General features: G+C 43.9%; 1 protein-coding gene across 16 annotated transcripts in view; it reads left to right on the forward strand.

Moving 5' to 3' along the window:
• Positions 1 to 18,524, forward strand: part of LRFN1 (leucine rich repeat and fibronectin type III domain containing 1) — a 1,263,189-nt gene that overhangs the window by 80,475 nt on the left and 1,164,190 nt on the right. Inside the window, exon 2 of one of the 16 annotated variants that reach the window (XM_069644265.1) lies at positions 13,555 to 13,623. The exons of the other annotated variants lie outside the window; for them this stretch is intronic. The gene's annotated coding sequence lies outside the window, so the exon portion shown is untranslated. The remainder of the gene's footprint in view (positions 1 to 13,554; positions 13,624 to 18,524) is intronic. 16 annotated transcript variants of the gene reach the window in all.

Raw genomic sequence — 18,524 nt, forward strand, 5'->3', positions numbered from 1 at the left:
GGGGGTCAAGAGAAAGCTGCATATTGCTTATAGACCAGCTTCTTCTGGGGCAGTGGAGAGATATAACCGAACCATTGTGAGCATCTTAAAAAAGTTTGTGGCAGATTCTGGGCCAAGTTGGGATATCCGATTACCTCTGGTCCTAATGGCCATCAGATCTACCCCTTCATCTGCAACCAAAATGTCACCATTTGAGTTGATGACTGGGCGCAAGATGGTGCTTCCTCAGCATTTGCTCTACAGGACCCAAGAGCAGACACTGATAAATGCCTCCACTACTCATGAGTATGTAGAGAATTTAAGGAAACACCTCCAACATGCTTTTGCTTATGCTCAGCGGAATCTAGAAAGATCGGCTGATAGCATGAAGACCCAGTATGACCTGAAAACTTCCAGGAAGGAATATCAGGTGGGAGACCGGGTCTATCTATACAACTTCCAAAGGAACCAGGCCACGCAGCGCAAATTTTTGCCTACATGGAAGGGACCCTTTGAAATCATAGACAAAATCTCCCCTGTGGCCTACAAGATCCGCATCCCCAAAGGCGGTTCGGCAGAGGGGGAAGACAAGTGGGTCCACATAAACCAGTTGAAGTGTTGCCATCCCAGGCACGCTCTGCAACAACTGGAGGAATCCTCTGGAATCCTAGCGGGTACTGTCTCAGACTAATTCAGTTCCAATCATAAAACATACCACATCTAGTCTCTAAAATACTGTGATTTGCATGAAACTGTCTCTTAGTTATACTGTTTTTTATCAAAATAAGAATGTAATGTTTCGTCATGATGAAATGCATATGCTGTCCCACCATCTCAACAGTGGTGGAAAAACGTCTATGAGTAGGTATTGCCGCTCTTCCTTTGTCGTCCTAGGAGAAAGAAGACCTTGAGACTGGCCAAGGAGGATGATCCGGAGACCGGGAACGAAGATCCAATGGGCCCAGTGGACCGCCCAATACTCCCATCAGGACTGGCGAGGAGAACCGATCGATCCGACCGGATGGAGGAAAAGATGCCGAACTGTGCCATCTACCGGAAGAAGATTATGCGGACAGACCGGTGCGTGGGTCAAAACCCTTGGGCACGCGACTCCCCATCGACTCAAATTCAAAGTGCAGTCGCGTGGGGGGGCTTGTTGGGTGTCCTGACCCACGTTTAAGCTATCATGCCACAACATTTGGTGCTGTGGGCTTAGAAAATTCAAGATGGCGGAAAACCCACATGTGCGCCGAAATCCAGGAAAGCTGCGCAGTTTGTGCGCACACCAAAATGGTTGCCTCACTTGCCACCCACCAGTGCGAGAATGAAAGGCCGGGTTGCCATGAGGGAAATGGGTTGCCAAAGGAAAAACAGTAGCGCCGGTTAGCTTCAAAGCGCTTTAAAACCACCATTGGACTACCCGCACAGTAGTCTGAAACCATTGGGAATGGCAATGCTGATTGCCAAATGCAACCTAGAATTGTGGGGAATTCATTTTCTTAAATCCCAAAAATGGGTGCAGTACCAGTACTCACCACTATCCAAAAGCCGGCAGTTTAAAACCACCCTGTGTTTCTCTGAAGGCAAGCCAAAGTGCCTATTTCAAACATTGCAATATGTGCAAAATATTCACTGAACACCAGCAGACATTTGGTAGAATGGAGTTTTGTGTGCCTACAAAATCTGGGAAATGAAGAGCCCAGAACAATGCTTATAACAAAACTGGCTGAGCTATGGAGTCAGCAGTTTAAGTTGCACTGGATTTAAAGACACTAAAATCGAAAATGTTTAGATTAAATGAGTGACCTATGTTTGGTGTCACATGCCTTTGTAACTGTGGGAATGTCATAGTTTTGCACTTAGAATCAGCATTCTAGCTGCATATGTAAAAATGTTTAGTTTTATTTGAATGCAGGAACTGGGGAACAAAAAGTGACATTTTATCTGAAACCTGGCTTAAGGAACAGAATTCTGCCTGGCAACTACCCCCATCAGGAGTGAAACTTGAGTCACAGCTGTGTTCCCAGGCCTAGCTGCCCTTTTGCTGCTCACACTAAGGATATGCCATCTATCTGATAATTGAATTACCTGTGCTCTGCAGGAAAGTGAACAAAGCCCTGTCCTGGCTCAGGCAAAGGTTTTATTGGCAGGAGTCGTAAATGGTCGTAAAAAGTGGCTTCCTCCTGAGGAAAGGGGAGGGGCACTGCCTGTCAGAGCAAGCTGGCTTGGCAGAACTGGATAAACCAGTATTTCTACCTTGTGCTGAGAGGAAACCACACTCCTTTGGAGCCAGAACATAACTTTAAAAAGATGGATCATTCATAGAGCGGACATGTGAAAATTTTATAAATGATACCATAATTCTTGAGATTTTTCTGCCCACATTTTAAGAGGTTTTTCGACCCGGTGGCGTGTTCAGGGGGGTTTTAGCGGAAAAGTGGATATTACTCTAAATGTATGCATGTTAAAAATCTGAAACTTCATCAGTTAATGTCCATACTCCCTGCACACATGTATGTAAAGTTGGGTCAATGTCAGAAATTGAAAAATCAATTAAAAAGTGAAATATGTGCCATTTCTGAATGCAAGCTCCCAGGAAGAGCAGAGTTTGAACAGGGATACCTCCTGTAATGCATGATGGGTGCATATGATTTTAAAACAATATGTACCTCTGCAAATATGTATTTGTTTCAAATCTAGATTTGTGTGTAAGTTGACAGGAGGAGTGGACTATCTGAAGGCTGTAAAATGACATCCCTCTGACCCAACCTAGCTCCCCCAATCAAATGATAAATGGAAGTTTGACCAATTAGAAGCTGAGAGAGAGGTAGGGTCAGTGATGCTAGAACACACCCACATTCTAAACACATAAAAGCAGACAGACAGGACAGATAGGGACCTTCCAAATCCATCTGCAGCGGGACGCTCTGCCGGGAAAATCCATACTTTACCTCCATCAACCTCCAGAGAGCCAAACTAGAGACTTCAATCTATCCAGAATTAGAGACCCAGACCAGAGAACCAGAGAGAGCTGACCCAGATCACTGTGAAGTGCAGAGACCAGAGGCGAGTCTAAAACCCTGACCAGATCCGTGATGAGGCCCATTTCACTCAAGAATATAGTGTGAGTACCTAGAAAACTGTGCAGAACCAATCTCCTAGTTAAAATAATATAATTCAATCCTATTTTAATCTAAGTAGAACTGTCTCCTAACTGTCACCTGTCATTTGCAAAGCTGTCACTTGTCATTTTCTAGTTGCAAGCTGCACGTGTCTTTTTGAACTTTAAAATTTCAAATCTGAAAAACAACCTTTATTTAATCGCTCATATCTCCGCAACCGTTTGTGCTAGAGACTTGCAGTAACTTTCATTTGGAAGATGAGATCCTAGGCTTTCCTAGGACCCCAGAACGATAGAGATATTCCTTGTGGTTCCTCTGTAATAGCGCTCGGCGCATTCGCGAATTTTACCGCGATTTGCAAATTTCTTCACATAAAAAACTGCTGCTGCTTGCCTTCCATTTGCCAGAAAATCGTTTGCCTCATAAAAACTATCCCTGAATCATTGCAAGAGTGAGCCTGAGCTAATATTAACTAGATATCACTCACCCTGAACCTCTGAAAGGGAATTAAAAGCATTTAGCATATTTTTTAATTCATTGCCAGCACATATCAAAGCAATTTGGGCCTGTGTTTTCAAACTTCTGTAGTGTAAGCTTGCTGGGGTGAACTGATGTACATTGATTGCATTTCTGAGAACTGTGTGTTTTCCTTCCATTTCCTTGCCTTGCATCAAGGGGGGGAGGGGATTGCCAGAGAAAAGTGATTACATTGTTTGGTTGAAATCATATTGAGTATTTTCTGTACTGCATTCATTGAATATTGCATCCACCTGAGCTTACATAAAGCATCCTCTACCACATTATACTTTTGTTCCTATTTACCAGTGTGCTACCTTATCCATTTCATGTCAACTCATTAGTGATTATAAGAAGTGTGCTAGTGCCAGATTCTCCGTTGTTGATCTTTATCATATCAGATTAAGTGTGCTATTCAATTATTAATTTATTATAAAGTGTGATATATATATATTTTAAATTATCAAATAAACCTTTTAAACTTGCAAAACAGAACTACTTCTTGGCTCAGTGGGGTCAGGGGGATTCCAAGAGAGGGGTGTTATATAGGGGTAGTCATCCAGAACGCATGAACTGGACATAAAGATATATCAATAAGGGTTTTCATTCAGTATTATAGACTAGGCGTTGACTTAGCTGTAGTGTTGAATTGAATCCTCTTACAGTATACAGACAATTATTAATGCTTTACAGGAGATAAATATGTGCTGCAGAGTATCCATGTCATTCCTATGATTACGGCATCTGCAATATGCGTCATCCCTTGAAATGAGACCTCTACGAGCCAGAATCAGTCTAGTGGGATGAATGTTAAATCAAAGAAGTTCAGTGCCGGTTGCCACCAAGTTGTGTATATTAGGAACACTCTTGTCTGTCATAAAATGATTAAAATCCCCATACACGGAATCTTCGGGGGATCGAGTACTCTACGATAGCGCCAGCATTCGCCATTCCATACAAACCTTTAGTGATCTCAAGCTAAGTTCATATCTAATAACAGATGCTGGCATGTAATTCGGGAAGGCACAAAACCATCCGCCATATCATAGCTTCCCACTGGTCTAAATGACTAGAAATCCATGTATGCAGGCCTCCAATCCATACAACAATTTAGGTACAACCTTGCTCTCATAGAACCTTATTAATGCTTTAATTGAGAATGGACATTTGTTTGTGTTCATTCTACGCATCTGCACAATTAGTGCAATTGCCTTACTCCTCGCAAAATCTTTCCCATGTGCTTTACTACGTTTATCCATGAATAAGAAACCCAAGTAGATCATTGTTCGACAGACCTCCAACTAAGATATATCGAAAAAGCATACTTTTTTTTTTATCTGTCTACTAGTCTTTGTAAATCTCAGGATTTTTTTTTGTTGTTTTTTTGAGAATTAATATTGAGAGCATTCTCTCGGCCATACGTTGAAAAAGAGACAACTATTCTCTGTAGACCGATAGGTGTACTATCGAACAGAATGAACTCATTGGCATAAGCTGTACAGTTATATTTTACATTAGCCATTTTAGGTGGAGCAAAAGCTTCCTTGGTCAGGTACTCATCTACACCTGAAACATACAGGTTAAAGAGACAAGGTGCTAATATTCACACTTGATTCAAATCAGATGTAGTTTTGATCTACCTAGACAGTCCTCCATCCATATTTAAGCAGACTTGGATATTTGAGTTGTTTGTAAACCCACCAGTATTTTTAACAAGAATGAGGGGATACCCCAAGAGCAGAGTTTTGACCACAAGCTGTGATGGCACACAGTGTCAAATGCTGCTGTGAGGTCTATTGACGCCACAAAAATAGAGTTCTATTTGCCTGCCCAGGACAGGTCCTGTAAACTTCTAACCAAGAGACCATTCAGGAAGGTACCCGGTTTCTTATGAAAGCCAGTTTGAAACATTTAGAGTCTCCCCACGCTCTTTGCCCAATCCGTTAGGTGTGTCAAGGTGATGGATGCAAAGATTATACTATTTGCTTTCATCACCATGATGGGGCAGTAGTATTTGGGGTCCGATCTTGTACCACGCTTATGGATGGGCACCACAAAGGAGGTGTCCCAGGAAGGTGAGTAGCATCCGGTTATTAGAACGTCACTGAATAGATGACAAAGTACTGAGGCCCATCTTTCTGGAGATGATTTTAAAACTAAGTTGGTTAGTCTGTTGGGGCTCTAGAATGGCTCACTTCTTTAATGCTAACCAAGATGTCTTCATGTTCTATTGTGCAAGACCAAGTTTTAGCTTCCATATGTCCCACTTTGGGTGCAGAGCTATTGATGGTATCACACTCTGTTCCAACATAAATCAAAAGAAAATGTTCCACCCATTCATTTTCTGAAATGGTGTTAAGTTGTTAGAGAAATTGAGGATTACACACGGAATTATTAAGGGACCAACATTTAACTGAGTCCTTTGAAATAAGGATATCCAACACCAGTTCACCCTTCCTTTGATTTTGCAAGACCCTATGGTTCCTAATCCACTTCTTATAAGACTGCTTTGCCTTGCAAATTGAGATTCCTTCCTCAGGGGAGAGACAAGCAATCCTTTTTGTAATGTTTCTGATTTGCATTTTCAGCAAGTTTTTCCTTCTCTTGATTTTGGGGTCAAAGGATGCATATGAGATCCTTTAGTTTTTTTTTGGTCCAGACAGTCTCCCAAGCAGTAGAATAGATTATCAAACATTTGACGCAGAAAAGAATGGAATTAATCTACAGAGAAGGAATATTTCCTCCATTCTTCTGTGGGGTGCTCAGGAATTCCAGTAAGTTCATTGCTTAGTCTCCCCAAATTAACTGGATTCCACTTTATCTGATTTCCCCCCTGATTAGTTACCAAATGTGCGGGCCGTCCCGTGTTGCCTCAACACATCCTTGCTCAAATTTTGCTCTTAAGATTCTGTGATCGCTAGTCAGGGCTGACCCAGCCTAAATGCTCTCACAACGAGAATATAAGAAGCTATGTAATCACTGCACCGCCCGTAATTCTGCTGACAAAAATGTCAACAATCATTATGCCACAGTGCAGTGATCAGATAGCTCACTGTGGCCCACATCCTCCTTCCCCGCACCCCCCCCAGCCACTTACCTTAAACGCGGGACACACGGTGACTTCCCTCAATCCACAGCGTGCATCTTTTTTTCTTTTTTTTTGTTTTCTTTCCCTAAATCTTTCTTGTCCCCCGCTCTCCATTTAACAAAAGGGGGAGACCCCCCTGAAACTCCTGCAATCTGCACTACCACCAACGCCCATTACCATGACTAAGAGGAGCCATGGACACCCCGCTTCGATTAGTCGCAGTAATAGGGGAGTGGGGTCAGCATTTATTTACTTTGCAAAGGCGCAGTCTTAGTCCTTGGTGACTTTTTGGAGTCGCAGTAGATGTATAATTCCAGATATAAAATAGCATCAGTGTACATTTAACCCAGGACTGCATCAGAATCACCTCTTACCCAAGTTGAACACAACATTTCATCCCCCTCCGGGATCCTAATATTTCTAAACCGACCTAGTGAGCTGAGAGAAGCAGCCCACTCTTCCCCGTGTCTACCTTTGAGTGAAGATCCAAAAGAGATGACCAGGTTTTAAACTCATCATGCAGTTCCTTCAAAGCAGGACATGAGGAAAATATCCTGCTACCAGACTCACACCGCTAACCAATCTTTATTTCCAGCTTTTTATAAACTCAGAGTGTTTCTTGAGGAACTTATTAAGGGTTCCCACTCCCTTGTATATATTGACTACCAGAACAGGAAGAGAGTGACAGTCAATTGCAGCATTACTTCTAAGTCCATTGCACCTGTCTGTATTTCAGAAGTGTTGTACGCTGTCATGAGCCCACCAAAGGGCCTACGCTAGTATTCTTTTTCGCCAACTGATAGTCCTAAAACCATTGACAACTGGAGGGTGTAATAACCAAGTTTCTGAAACAGGATATCAAAATGTGTAAGCTCCCACACCAGTTTTGGGTTTGTAGTCAGCCCCTTATGTCATCGAGTATTCCAGGATGCAAACCTTAGGTTTACTGGAATGGGAATCTGAGATTCTGGATGATGAGATCAGAGCACCTGCCAGGCATGCCCAGTCATTACACCCAGATGTAAGTACAGATTTATATTTCACCATCCTAGCATTCCTATTACCCGAATCCTCAACATTCACTCAGATCTTTAAATCCTGAATGTAGAGGTTCACCTGCAAGCAAATTAGTTTTTATTTTTATTAGGTCTTTCTACAGGTCTAAAAGGTTGAATATCAAATCCCATTGTGCACAATTGGGTGTCCTCATTCAATATGACTTTGTTAACAATTATAGAAACTATACCAGAACAACAAAATCAGTGCATTCAAGCAGCGCTATATCCTTACACACAATTGCCCAAATTGAGGGGATTTCGGCAAGGAGAGATTAAATGTTAGCTCTTTTAAGCGCCAAGTGCCTCCACTCCCTCAAAGCACACTCCAATGAGAGACGATGGGAGCAAGATCAGATGTCTTCGGATAGACTTCCCTCCTGATTCTGTCACCCCTGTGATGCTGGAAATGCATTGGAGGGACAGGGCCTCACTGTCTTTGTCCAGTAGTCCTTTTTGATTTGTGTTTTGTATTGTTTTCTGCCCAGGAGTCCACATGGGACTCCTGGCAGTGCACCTCATCCTGTATTTGTTTTGGTGTACAGACCCGTGGGATACCCTTATGGCACCCATTGGAGGGGGTACAACCCTGTGCCCCTAGTGTATGTTTTTGGGTACCTGTGTGTGGCCCACAGAGCAAGGCATGGGCTGGTGGAAGCTCCATGCTGAAATTGACAGGTGCTCTGAGTAGCTTCCATTTTGGGATACCCAGGCCCTGCCATTGGAAACAGTTGATTCCTGATAGGAAACACAATGGCCCCTGTGGCCTCTTGCTTTCTATTGCCTGTTATCTTGTGTTCCCAAAGTCCTGGGAAGCCCTGACTCTGTCCCTTCCCCCGGACTGGCTGTTGGGTGGAAGTTCCATATATGGTGTTGTTGTGAAGTCCAGGCAAGACTATCTGGAGCCTTCCCAGTGACTGTGTGTTGTGGGTACGCCCTGTGGGAGGGACCTGGCTGAATGGAGTGTTTGACCAATATGCACTTCTTGTTGTGGATGTCTGGTTTCTGGTGTTTGATGCAATGATTGAAACAGCCCTGCCCGAAACTAGTATGAATGCAGTGTGGAGTGCTGAATGGCTGTGTACTTGTCCCATTACACATAACTTGTTGTGAGTGTCTGGAGAGGACTGAATGGCCTGAATACTATGCACCTGATTGGCTGCCTGCCTGCATGAATGCCCTTCTGACCGATTTGTTGCCTGAGTGTGACCCAGCAGAACGAATGGGAGATCAACTAGTATACCTGGGGGCCTCTCACTGCTAGAATTTGTGTTCAGAAGCTGAAGAGAAACTGGAGTTAAAACGAAAGCTTAACCTTGAAGCCCTGCTGGAAGAGAAGTCTTGCTGCTGCTCTACTTCGTCGATCTGAAAGCTGCTGTGTCTCCAAGGACTGACCCAGAGGGGACTTGGTTAGGCACCCTCTTTTCAAGCTACGAGACCATCGTGCACTGCTAATCTTTGCCAAAGCTCCCTGGTAGACAGACCTACGTCAGGGTGCCGACCGGAGACGGGGACTGCCGCGAATCATGAGAAGCACCCAGACTCTGTTGTCCATCACTGTCGACGACCGCGGTCACCGACCGGAGCCGCCGTGCTCCCTTTGCCTAAGTAACATTTGATCCAAGGACGCTCTCGCCTGCTCCATCGACCGCTTTGTCCCGCCGGAGAAAGTCGAGGCCGCCAACGCGCCGAGGAGGATCCGCCGGTGGGTTTCCCACCACCTGACGACCATAGAGACACCGGACGACTCGACGCCCTTGCTGGGCCACAGTTCTTCACAATCTCTTTGCGGTCATGAACTATCATCATTGAGGTGCCCCGCATGCCTCTTCCTTGCAGGATGCCAAAGCTCAGTTATCGCTGAGCACCGCTAGGAACAAAGCTGCCGCCAAGCTGTGGTCATTCACCCGTTTTTCTTCATGGATCTCGACGATCCGTGCCTCCTGCTTTAAAGGGAGCCGCTCACGAAGGATCCGTCGATGACTCGTCGTCAAACTCTGCTATTCAAGGTACATTGGGGTGATAGAAACATTATAGAAGGAAATAAGACTGGTAGAAGAATTTATGGACTGGGCTTGTGATATATCTTTACTTTACAGGTTACCCAGGTGAGGGGATCGCCACACAGAACTGTGTCTAGGTAACAGGGCCAGTATTCTGCCTATCGTTCTAACCAACTGCTTCCCTCTTATATCTATTGTTGGTTTCCTTTACAAACTGATTTGTGTGATATTTAACCCTAGAGTTGATGCACTTTTATGAGATCTAGTAGTACGACTGGTACCACGTAGAACTGTATATTTTCCATTGTAGATAACCGAGTACAAAGTGAGTTATCGTGATATTGTACATAATCTTGAACATTAATTATATAAACACTGTTACAATGTGTGGACATTCCTTTGTAGGTGGTTGCGGACTCCTTGGGGACTATACTGTACTTAAGAACCAGCCTGTATCACCTCCTGAGAAGCTAGGCCTTGATTGCTCATCCATTGATACCTTATAGAGAATCTTGGCTGGGGTCCTCTGTGCCTCTCCTCTACTATATAGAGAGAAGAAGTACAGATACCTCCCTCCAGTCTTTACAACCCCCCAATTATTTTCTTTTGTTATGGTACAAAAGAATCCACCAAAATAATAGAACCACAGCTTTTGGACCCTTTTTTGTTAATTGGATTTCCCAAGATTTGATCTTTATGCCATCTGGAGCTCTGACGTACCTGAGACTAAGAGCCAGTGCCACTTAATACACTGAATACTACAGGTTTCCCCATGTTAGAGTTTGTTCTGAAATCTCTCTCATTGGGCCCATCCACTTTGTTGTCACTTCGGTGCCCTGTAATTCAGTCCTTGGAGGACAGTCACATTGGTCAGTATTACCAGGGACAACTGTGGTGATACTTATATAATCATTGGTTCCAATTCTGGGGGTGGATGTAATGACCTTGAAAGGCCTACACTAATCTTACCCCATTTGAGATTCCGAATCCATAGTCCCCTTCTCCTTCCTTGTTTTTCATTTTTCATTCCATTATTTTTTACGTAAAAAATAGAGACAGTTTTTAAGTTCCTCAAGCATTTCCTTGATAATTTTTTATTAATCTTCGGGGCCTTTAAATTCTTTGTTTTCTTCAACTGCTACTTCACCCCTCCCTTATTATGTTAACAAGTTCAGCTCCAGATGGAATGGCTATAATCTCTTTAATGGCTGAGGCAAGTACCATTGCAGCCAAAGGTGTGGGTGTCGGGGCTTCCGGGGTCATTCAAATGTGCAATCAGAGATTGTATTGAATGGGACAAATTTTGAGATGTCATCGAGGTGTGGCCGGTGTCAGTGGTTGTCTTCCCTGTAAGACTCCCCCGGAATCATGGATCTTAGGGCAGGGATTACAATACCTGATTCAATGGAACAATATGGTTCCCTTCACCCTGTAAGTGACTTCAATGCAGCACTCCAACTAAGTCAATGCCTAGTCTGGGATGCCCAATGGAAGCCCTTATTTATATATTTTTTTATGTCAAAGTTCTTAAATCTGGATGATGAACCCTTATATAACGCCCCTCTCTTTGAATCCCCCTGACCTCACTGAGCCAAGAAGTAGGTTTGTTTTGCAAGTAAAAAAATTTATTAGAAGAATTAAATAATATATATATTCCACACTTTTATGAATAAAATAATATTTGATAGCACACTTATGAATATAACAGGGATCAACAATGGGTAATATTATAATCGCACAATCTCTTTGATCTGAAAGGAGTCGGAAGAGGAAGGATACGGTAGCAGAGAATACTTTTATGGTTCAAGGAAATACAAGATTGGAAAGAATGCAACACAGAAATAAACTTGATATGATTTCAATCAAAAGATAATATAATCACTTTTTCCCCTGTGACTACTCACCCCACGCCCCCTACGCAATATGAAGAGATGGAAATGAGGGCACACAGGTTTCAGCAATACAAGCAAGAAGCAGTTCAATTCCAGTTCCACCCCAGCAAGCTTAGAGAAAACAGGTATGATATTAAACAGGCAATTTTTTTTGAAGGTGATGGCAATGAATGTGAAAAATATGCTAAAATGTTTTTAATTCACTAAGGGATATTCAGGATAAGTGCATGTTACTTTAGATTGGTTCAGGTCAACACTAGCAATGATTCATGAATGATTATCAGATTGAAAACGAAATTCAGCAATGGAAAGCAAGAAGCAGCTATTTTTAACATGTGGTGAAAGTAAGCGCAATTGCAATTCGTGGCACTTTTTCCGTGTGCGTAAATCGCAATTATGGTAAAACTAAAAGGAGTGTCCTTTTGGGTTTGTTGGAAAGCCTAGGATCTTAGCTTTAAAATGACAGTTAAATTCCGCTTCTAGGACGTGCATTCAAAAGATACAGATATTTCTGTGAAGGTAGTTTTTCAGAAATAAAGTCAAGATTTCAGAATGACAAATGGCGCTTTTACAGATTTGAAATCACAGGATGGACACAAAATTCTAAATGAAGTTCTGGACAGGTTGGAATGAATGGAAGAGGATTACTTTAAACTAAGAGATTGGTTCTGTACAGTTCTAGGCTAGATACTCACTCCTAGTTTTGGAATGTAATGGAAATGGGCCTTGTCACCGATCTGGTCAGGTTTGGACTTCACTCGCCATCAGATGGTCTCAGGCACTAGTTCTGCTCACAGCACGGCACGGTGGTCTGTTCTGGCCTCTTGGACTGGATCAAGCGGGTTCTGGATACAGCACTGCTTTCTGAGTCTGGATCTGGTTCTGGCACTGGGTTCTTAGCTAGAAGCAAACAGCACGACAAGGCTGTTGAATAGTTTGGGTAGGTTGCTAGATTCTGAAGCCTGCTGAGAAGAGTTCAGCTTGTGGATTAGGCTTCTGCTTCTCCAAGGTTCTATAGTTTGGGTTCTAGAGTTTGGTCTGGAGTCTGTCTGTCGTCTGGAGTCTGGATTCTGGAGTTTGGAGTTTTCCGGCAGAGCGCTTCGCAAGAAATCAGTGAGTAGTGGAAAGAAGTCTCCTTGCCTGTCCAAAGCAGTCACTTTTTATGTGGTTTCTAAGTGGGTGTGGAGGCTGATTCTACATGCCCAACCCACTAAGGATTTGATAGGTTAGACGCTTCCCTGTGACCTGACTGGAGGATTAGTGTGCCAGGGTGATGCTGTGTTTATGGCTTAGCTGTAATCCCTCCCCTCTGCTTTTTCATAGAAAATCAATTTTTCATAACAACCAGGTTTCCCAGATACACAATTTGTTCAATATACACATCACAGATGAATTAAGGCATGTCTCTGTCCACGCCCCATTTCCCTTCCTACGAGCTTGGGTTCAGAAATGACAACTTATTTTCATTTTCGGTGGGTTTCGAAATATCAGTTCCTAACCAAATTTTACACAGACGTACACACCCTCTCTGAGCATAGTACTGTAAGTTTTCATGTTTCTAGCTTAAACACTGCAGCTACAATATTAATAATTACAGAGTTTGGTCTGAGAACATCCCACAGCGTCCAGCTTAGTCTTGAACTGTGACTGGATTTGTCATTTTAAGAATCTCAAAGTTGTACATTTCTGTCAGCTTGGAACACTTTGTAAATTGCAATTTTATAAAACATATATTTGCTCTCAATTGAATTCACATCTCAGTCTGGTCCGCCCCTAGAAGCTTGGCTCTGACTCAGAGGTCACATGTCTTGTTTCTCCCAGAGCAGTGTTGACAGTTACACCCGAATTTAGCATATTCTATTCAGTTGAAATAATCTATTGTCTCTTTCCTCCTTCCAGCAGAGGGATCTCCTCCATTTTGATTAACATGACCATGCAATATCCTGCCTTCTGGTGTGGAGTCCCCAGGTGAGAAGGATTCTCATGAAAGCAAGCCTTTTGGGGTTTTAATTAAATCAGATTGCCTTCTTGTCAATTTCAACAGAGTTCCTTGTAAAAAAAATAACATTTATAACTTAAGGTAAGCAACATATCTTTAAATCAAGTCTTCTGTTTCAGAATATAACTTTAAATTGTATTCACCTCTTAGCAAGTCTTTCTTTGGCATAGTTTGGGTTCAGTTTGGGTTTACACAAATGTTTTTTAAAAGGCCGGCCTTCTGGTAGAGGTGAGTAACGGTATTGCACCCATTTTTGACAGCTGTCTATCTTTTAAAAGGTGATTTGGCTTGATAGCATATGATTCTTGCTGACATTGTATTGATGTGGATTCTTGCGGTGGAGTCATGTGGAACACCCAACAAGAAGGTTGGATCTTTTTGGTGATTTGTGAGCCATGATTTTAGCACAATTTTGACAATCAAGAAAATTAATTACCAAACAGCTCTGGTTTGCTTTTGGCAATCAGTTTTGCTATTTCCAAGTGGTTTCAGGCTACTGTGTGTGTAGCCCAACGGTGGTTTTAGGCAGTGACCTCTTGTGCTCACTAATACAGGCAAAAGTGGGTGGCAGCCTATTTTTCTGTTTTTTACTGCGCATTTCTGTATGGTTTTGTGCGAGCAGCATTCTTTCCAGTGGCCATTCTGATGTTTCTGCTGCCAGCAATGCACAGTACCGTTGTAGGGCTTGGATGAGTGGGTTACAACATCCCACAAGCCCCCCTCTTGCGATGGCCGTCGATCTTCCATCAAAGTATCTCGCAAGACTGGGATGTTAGCCTCATCTTGTTCGGAATCCAAAATGGCAAAGTTCAGCATCTTTTCCTCCATCAGGGGTGGGTCGATTGCTTCTCCTCGCCAGTCCTGATGGGATTATTGAGCGATACTCCGGGCCCCTTGGATCTTTGCTCCCGGTCCTAAGGTCGTCCTCCTTGGTCAGTCTCCATGGTTCCTCTCTCCTAGGATGACGAAGAAAAGCGGCAGAAACATATTCGTAGACATTTCCCCACCACTATTAATGTAGTGGGGTGAGCATATACATTTTATAAATCAGGAGACATTTGCATTCTTATTACTGTATTTTTATATGTGGAATATTTTAGGGTTGGAATTTTTATTGATCTGGAGCAGCCCCCTCTGGGATTCCAGAGGACTCCTCCAGTTGCTGCAGAGTGTGCCTGGGATTGCAAAACTTTAGCTGATTAATATGGACCCATTTTCTTCCCCCTCCGCCAAACTGCCTTTGGGGATGTGGATCTTGTAGGTGACTGGTGAGATCTTGTCTACAATTTCAAAAGGTCCCTTCTAGGTAGGCTGAAATTTACACTGCTTGGCCTGGTTCCTTTGGAAATTGTATAGATAGACCCGGTCTCCTACATTGTATTCTTTCCTGGTAGTCTTTAAGTCATAGTGAGTCTTCATGCTATCGGCTGATCTTTCTAGGTTTCGCTGAGCATAGGCAAAAGTATGTTGAAGGTGTTTTCTTAAATTTTCAACATACTCATGAGTTGTGGAGGCATTGATCAATGTCTGCTCTTGGGTCCTGTAAAGCAGATGCTGGGGAAGCACCATCCCGGTCCAGTCATCAACTCAAACGGTGACAGTTTAGTTGCAGATGTAGGGGTAGAGCTGATGGCCATTAGGACAAGAGGTAAACGGATATCCCAACTTGGCCCAGAATCTGCCACAAACATTTTTAAGATGCTCACAATGGTTTTGTTGTAACATTCTACTGCACCAGAAGAGGCTTGCCGGTAAGCAATATGTAGCTTCCTTTTAACCCCCAGTATCTCCCACATCTTTGTCATTACTTCGCTGGTGAAATGGCTACCTCTGTCTGACTCAATCATTTGGGGCAGTCCAAAACGCAAAAAGATGTGGTTGATCATCAGGGCAGCTGCTGTTTCTGCCTTGCAGTTTGGGGCCGGGAGACATTCCACCCATTTAGTAAATAAGCATGTCACCGTCAACATGTACTTATTCCCCCTAGAGGAGCGAATCATGGGCCCTATAAAGTTGACTGTGGCAGTGTCAACCCCCTCTTTTGGAGAGGCTCACAGTGTGTGAGGGATGTTGGCTGAAATTGTGCACACACAAGACACCCCTTCAAGTATTGGTCAAGGTCCTGCCCCATGTGTTGTCAGTATGCAACCTCTCTTAAGATTTCAAGTGTTGTATGAAACCCCCTATGACTGGCTGTGGCCGCATCATGGGCGTGACTTAACATCAGGCTTCGGAATGAGGTAGGAACCAGCCACTGATCATGACCAGCTTGGGATTTCCTTACCAACAAACCTTCTTGGATTCAGAACATTTTTGGACATTTCATCAACACTCTGAGGTCCTCTTTCCCAATGTAATCGGTATCCGTCAGGGGAAAGTTCTCAGGATCCTCAATGTGTTTGTAGAACATACCAGTTATTGGATCCCCCCTCTGAGCCGTAATCAAATCAGCATCTGGGGTCTCCTTACTCCATTGTGCAGTTGAAAGATCATTGTGAGCATTTGTCTGGGACCTAGTGATAGCAGTGACCTGGATTTCCCCCAACAGTTACTCGATCTATATTAGATCCCCTTGGTTTTTGCCAGCTGATCATCTAAGTCATTTCCAGTTTTGTCTGGTCCCTCTTCTTTGGAATGACCCTTGATCTTTTTCCAATAGATGGTCAACCCATTCGAGGTGACCAGATCATCAATATTTTGGATTAACTTCCCATGTTTGAAGGGCTTGTTATTAGCACATAGCATGCCTCTGGTTTTCCAATTAAACAGGTGCTCCACGAACCCGTTCTGTACATAATCCGAATCTGTGATGATGACCAGTTTGTGGAGTTGATGTTGGACAGCAGTGAGGATGGCTTGATGCACAGCCATCAACTCTGCCACGTGCCTACTTCTGGGACCAATCTTGTACCCAGCGGAGGGTTGTGGGGACTCATTCACCCATGCATTCCCTACGCCGGCCACAAGTTCTTTCTCCCCGTTGTTGCCAACATGGTAAGAGCATCCATCCACATAGACAGTGGGTGGCATTCACTCACACTTGTCTTCTTCAAAGACTTTGTGTGGGGAATTAAGGTATGCCTCCATGTTGTCCTTGATTTTTACACTTTCGTCCTCGAGAAAGTTTTCTCTGGCACAATCATGCAAGTCAGCCAGACCTTGCGCCAGGGGACTCTACTTGTTTTGGCCATATCTGACCTCCACAGGAAAGCCTTGCATTGACAAAATCCAGGAAGTAATTCGAGAATTACTCACATTTCCGGCCCGGATTCTGTCACTTTGGAGATATTGCAGAGGCTAATGTGGAGTCTCCACTATGATGTGTTCCCCCTGGATAAACAGGCGGTAATTCTTCAATGCCCACACAGTTGCCCGGAGTGCCTTCTCACAATTGTTGAATTTTTCCTCCACCGAGGATAAAGTTTCACTCGCATAGGAGATTACTTTATTGACCTTGTCATGCTTTTGGTATAAGACTGCAGTCAAGCATGTATTAGAGAACCCTGTCTCCAAGAAAAATCTCCTTGTTTCTGACAGGGTAAGCTAGGCAAGGCGCTTGTGAGAGGCTTCTCCTGAGCTGTCTTACTGCCTCGGATTGTTCTGGACCCCATTCCCACTTGACCCCCCCCTTCAAGAGATGAATCAGGGGTCTGGTGATCTCTGCATAGCCCTCAATGAACTTTCTGCTGTGGCTCCTTAGTTCCCGCAGAGTTGGTGGGTCTTTCAGTTTCTGAAGTGCTTCCACTTTCTTTTCCTGGGGACAGAGACCCTGAGGAGTAATCTCATGCCCCAAGAAATTAACACGGGTTCTACACCACTGTGCTTTTTGGAAGGAAAGTTTTGCTCCGGCGGCCCTTAACTGTGTCAGAACATAACGGATCTCCGCTATGTGTTCCTCAACAGTTGAGCTCTTGATGAGGACATCATCTACATAAGCCAGGTTACCTCTCTCACCCAGGTCGGGCGTGGCCTTATGTAGGAAAATGTTGAACTCATTAGCGGAGTTGAGGTATCCGAAGGGAGTCGGGGTCCATGTGTACTGCTGGCCCCCAAAGGTAAAAGCCAGCTTGTATTAGTCCTCCCTACTGACAGACACAGTCCAGTATCCATTGGTCAGGTCTATTGCAGTGAATACCTGTGACCCCTGGATCTGGGCCAGCCCTTCGTCAATGAAGGGAAGAGGCCATCGGGAAGTATGGACCCGTTTGTTGAGCTCCCTAAGGTTGGCACAGAGTCTCCACTGGCCGTCTGGCTTCAATATCCCCAGCACCGGATTAGTGAAGGTGCTGTGGACTGGACAGATGATCCTGCAGGACTCAAGGCTCTTAATTATTTCAGTAAGGGACTCCATTGATGCGAGAGGCAAGCGATATTGCTTCACAAACACTGGAGTCATGCCAGGGTCCGTGGGAATTGTTGTTGTGTGGATGTTGGTGCGACCACAATCATATGAGTCCACTGCAAAGAGATCTTGAAAATCCAAGATATCTTGTTTCAACTTTTGCTTCTGCTCCAGAGTCACACAGGCATCAGCTAGGTTGACTCTCTCTTCAACCATCTGCCTGAAGCCTGGAAAGACTTCTGGTTTCGCTATCTCAGCGGCCTCCTCCAGCTGGTTGGAGAAGTCCCTGGTCAGGGTGCTGATTTGGACCGGTGGCTTCAGGTGGGAAAGACAGCCCTCATGGACCTGGAAAATCACCTCATCCCTCCTGAAATCCCAAGTCACATATTCATCACCATAAGGGCACGAAGTGTACACCAGGAAGTTCTCCATGCGGGGTAAAGATCCTGTCTGATGTTGTGTTGTCATCACCGTCACTGTGAAAACGGCCCTTGGGGATTGGTCCTAACAGTTCATTACCTAGATCAA

This window comes from Ambystoma mexicanum, chromosome 2p, assembly GCF_040938575.1.
Source record: "Ambystoma mexicanum isolate Mex_15411 chromosome 2p, UKY_AmexF1_1, whole genome shotgun sequence".
NCBI lineage: Eukaryota > Metazoa > Chordata > Amphibia > Caudata > Ambystomatidae > Ambystoma > Ambystoma mexicanum.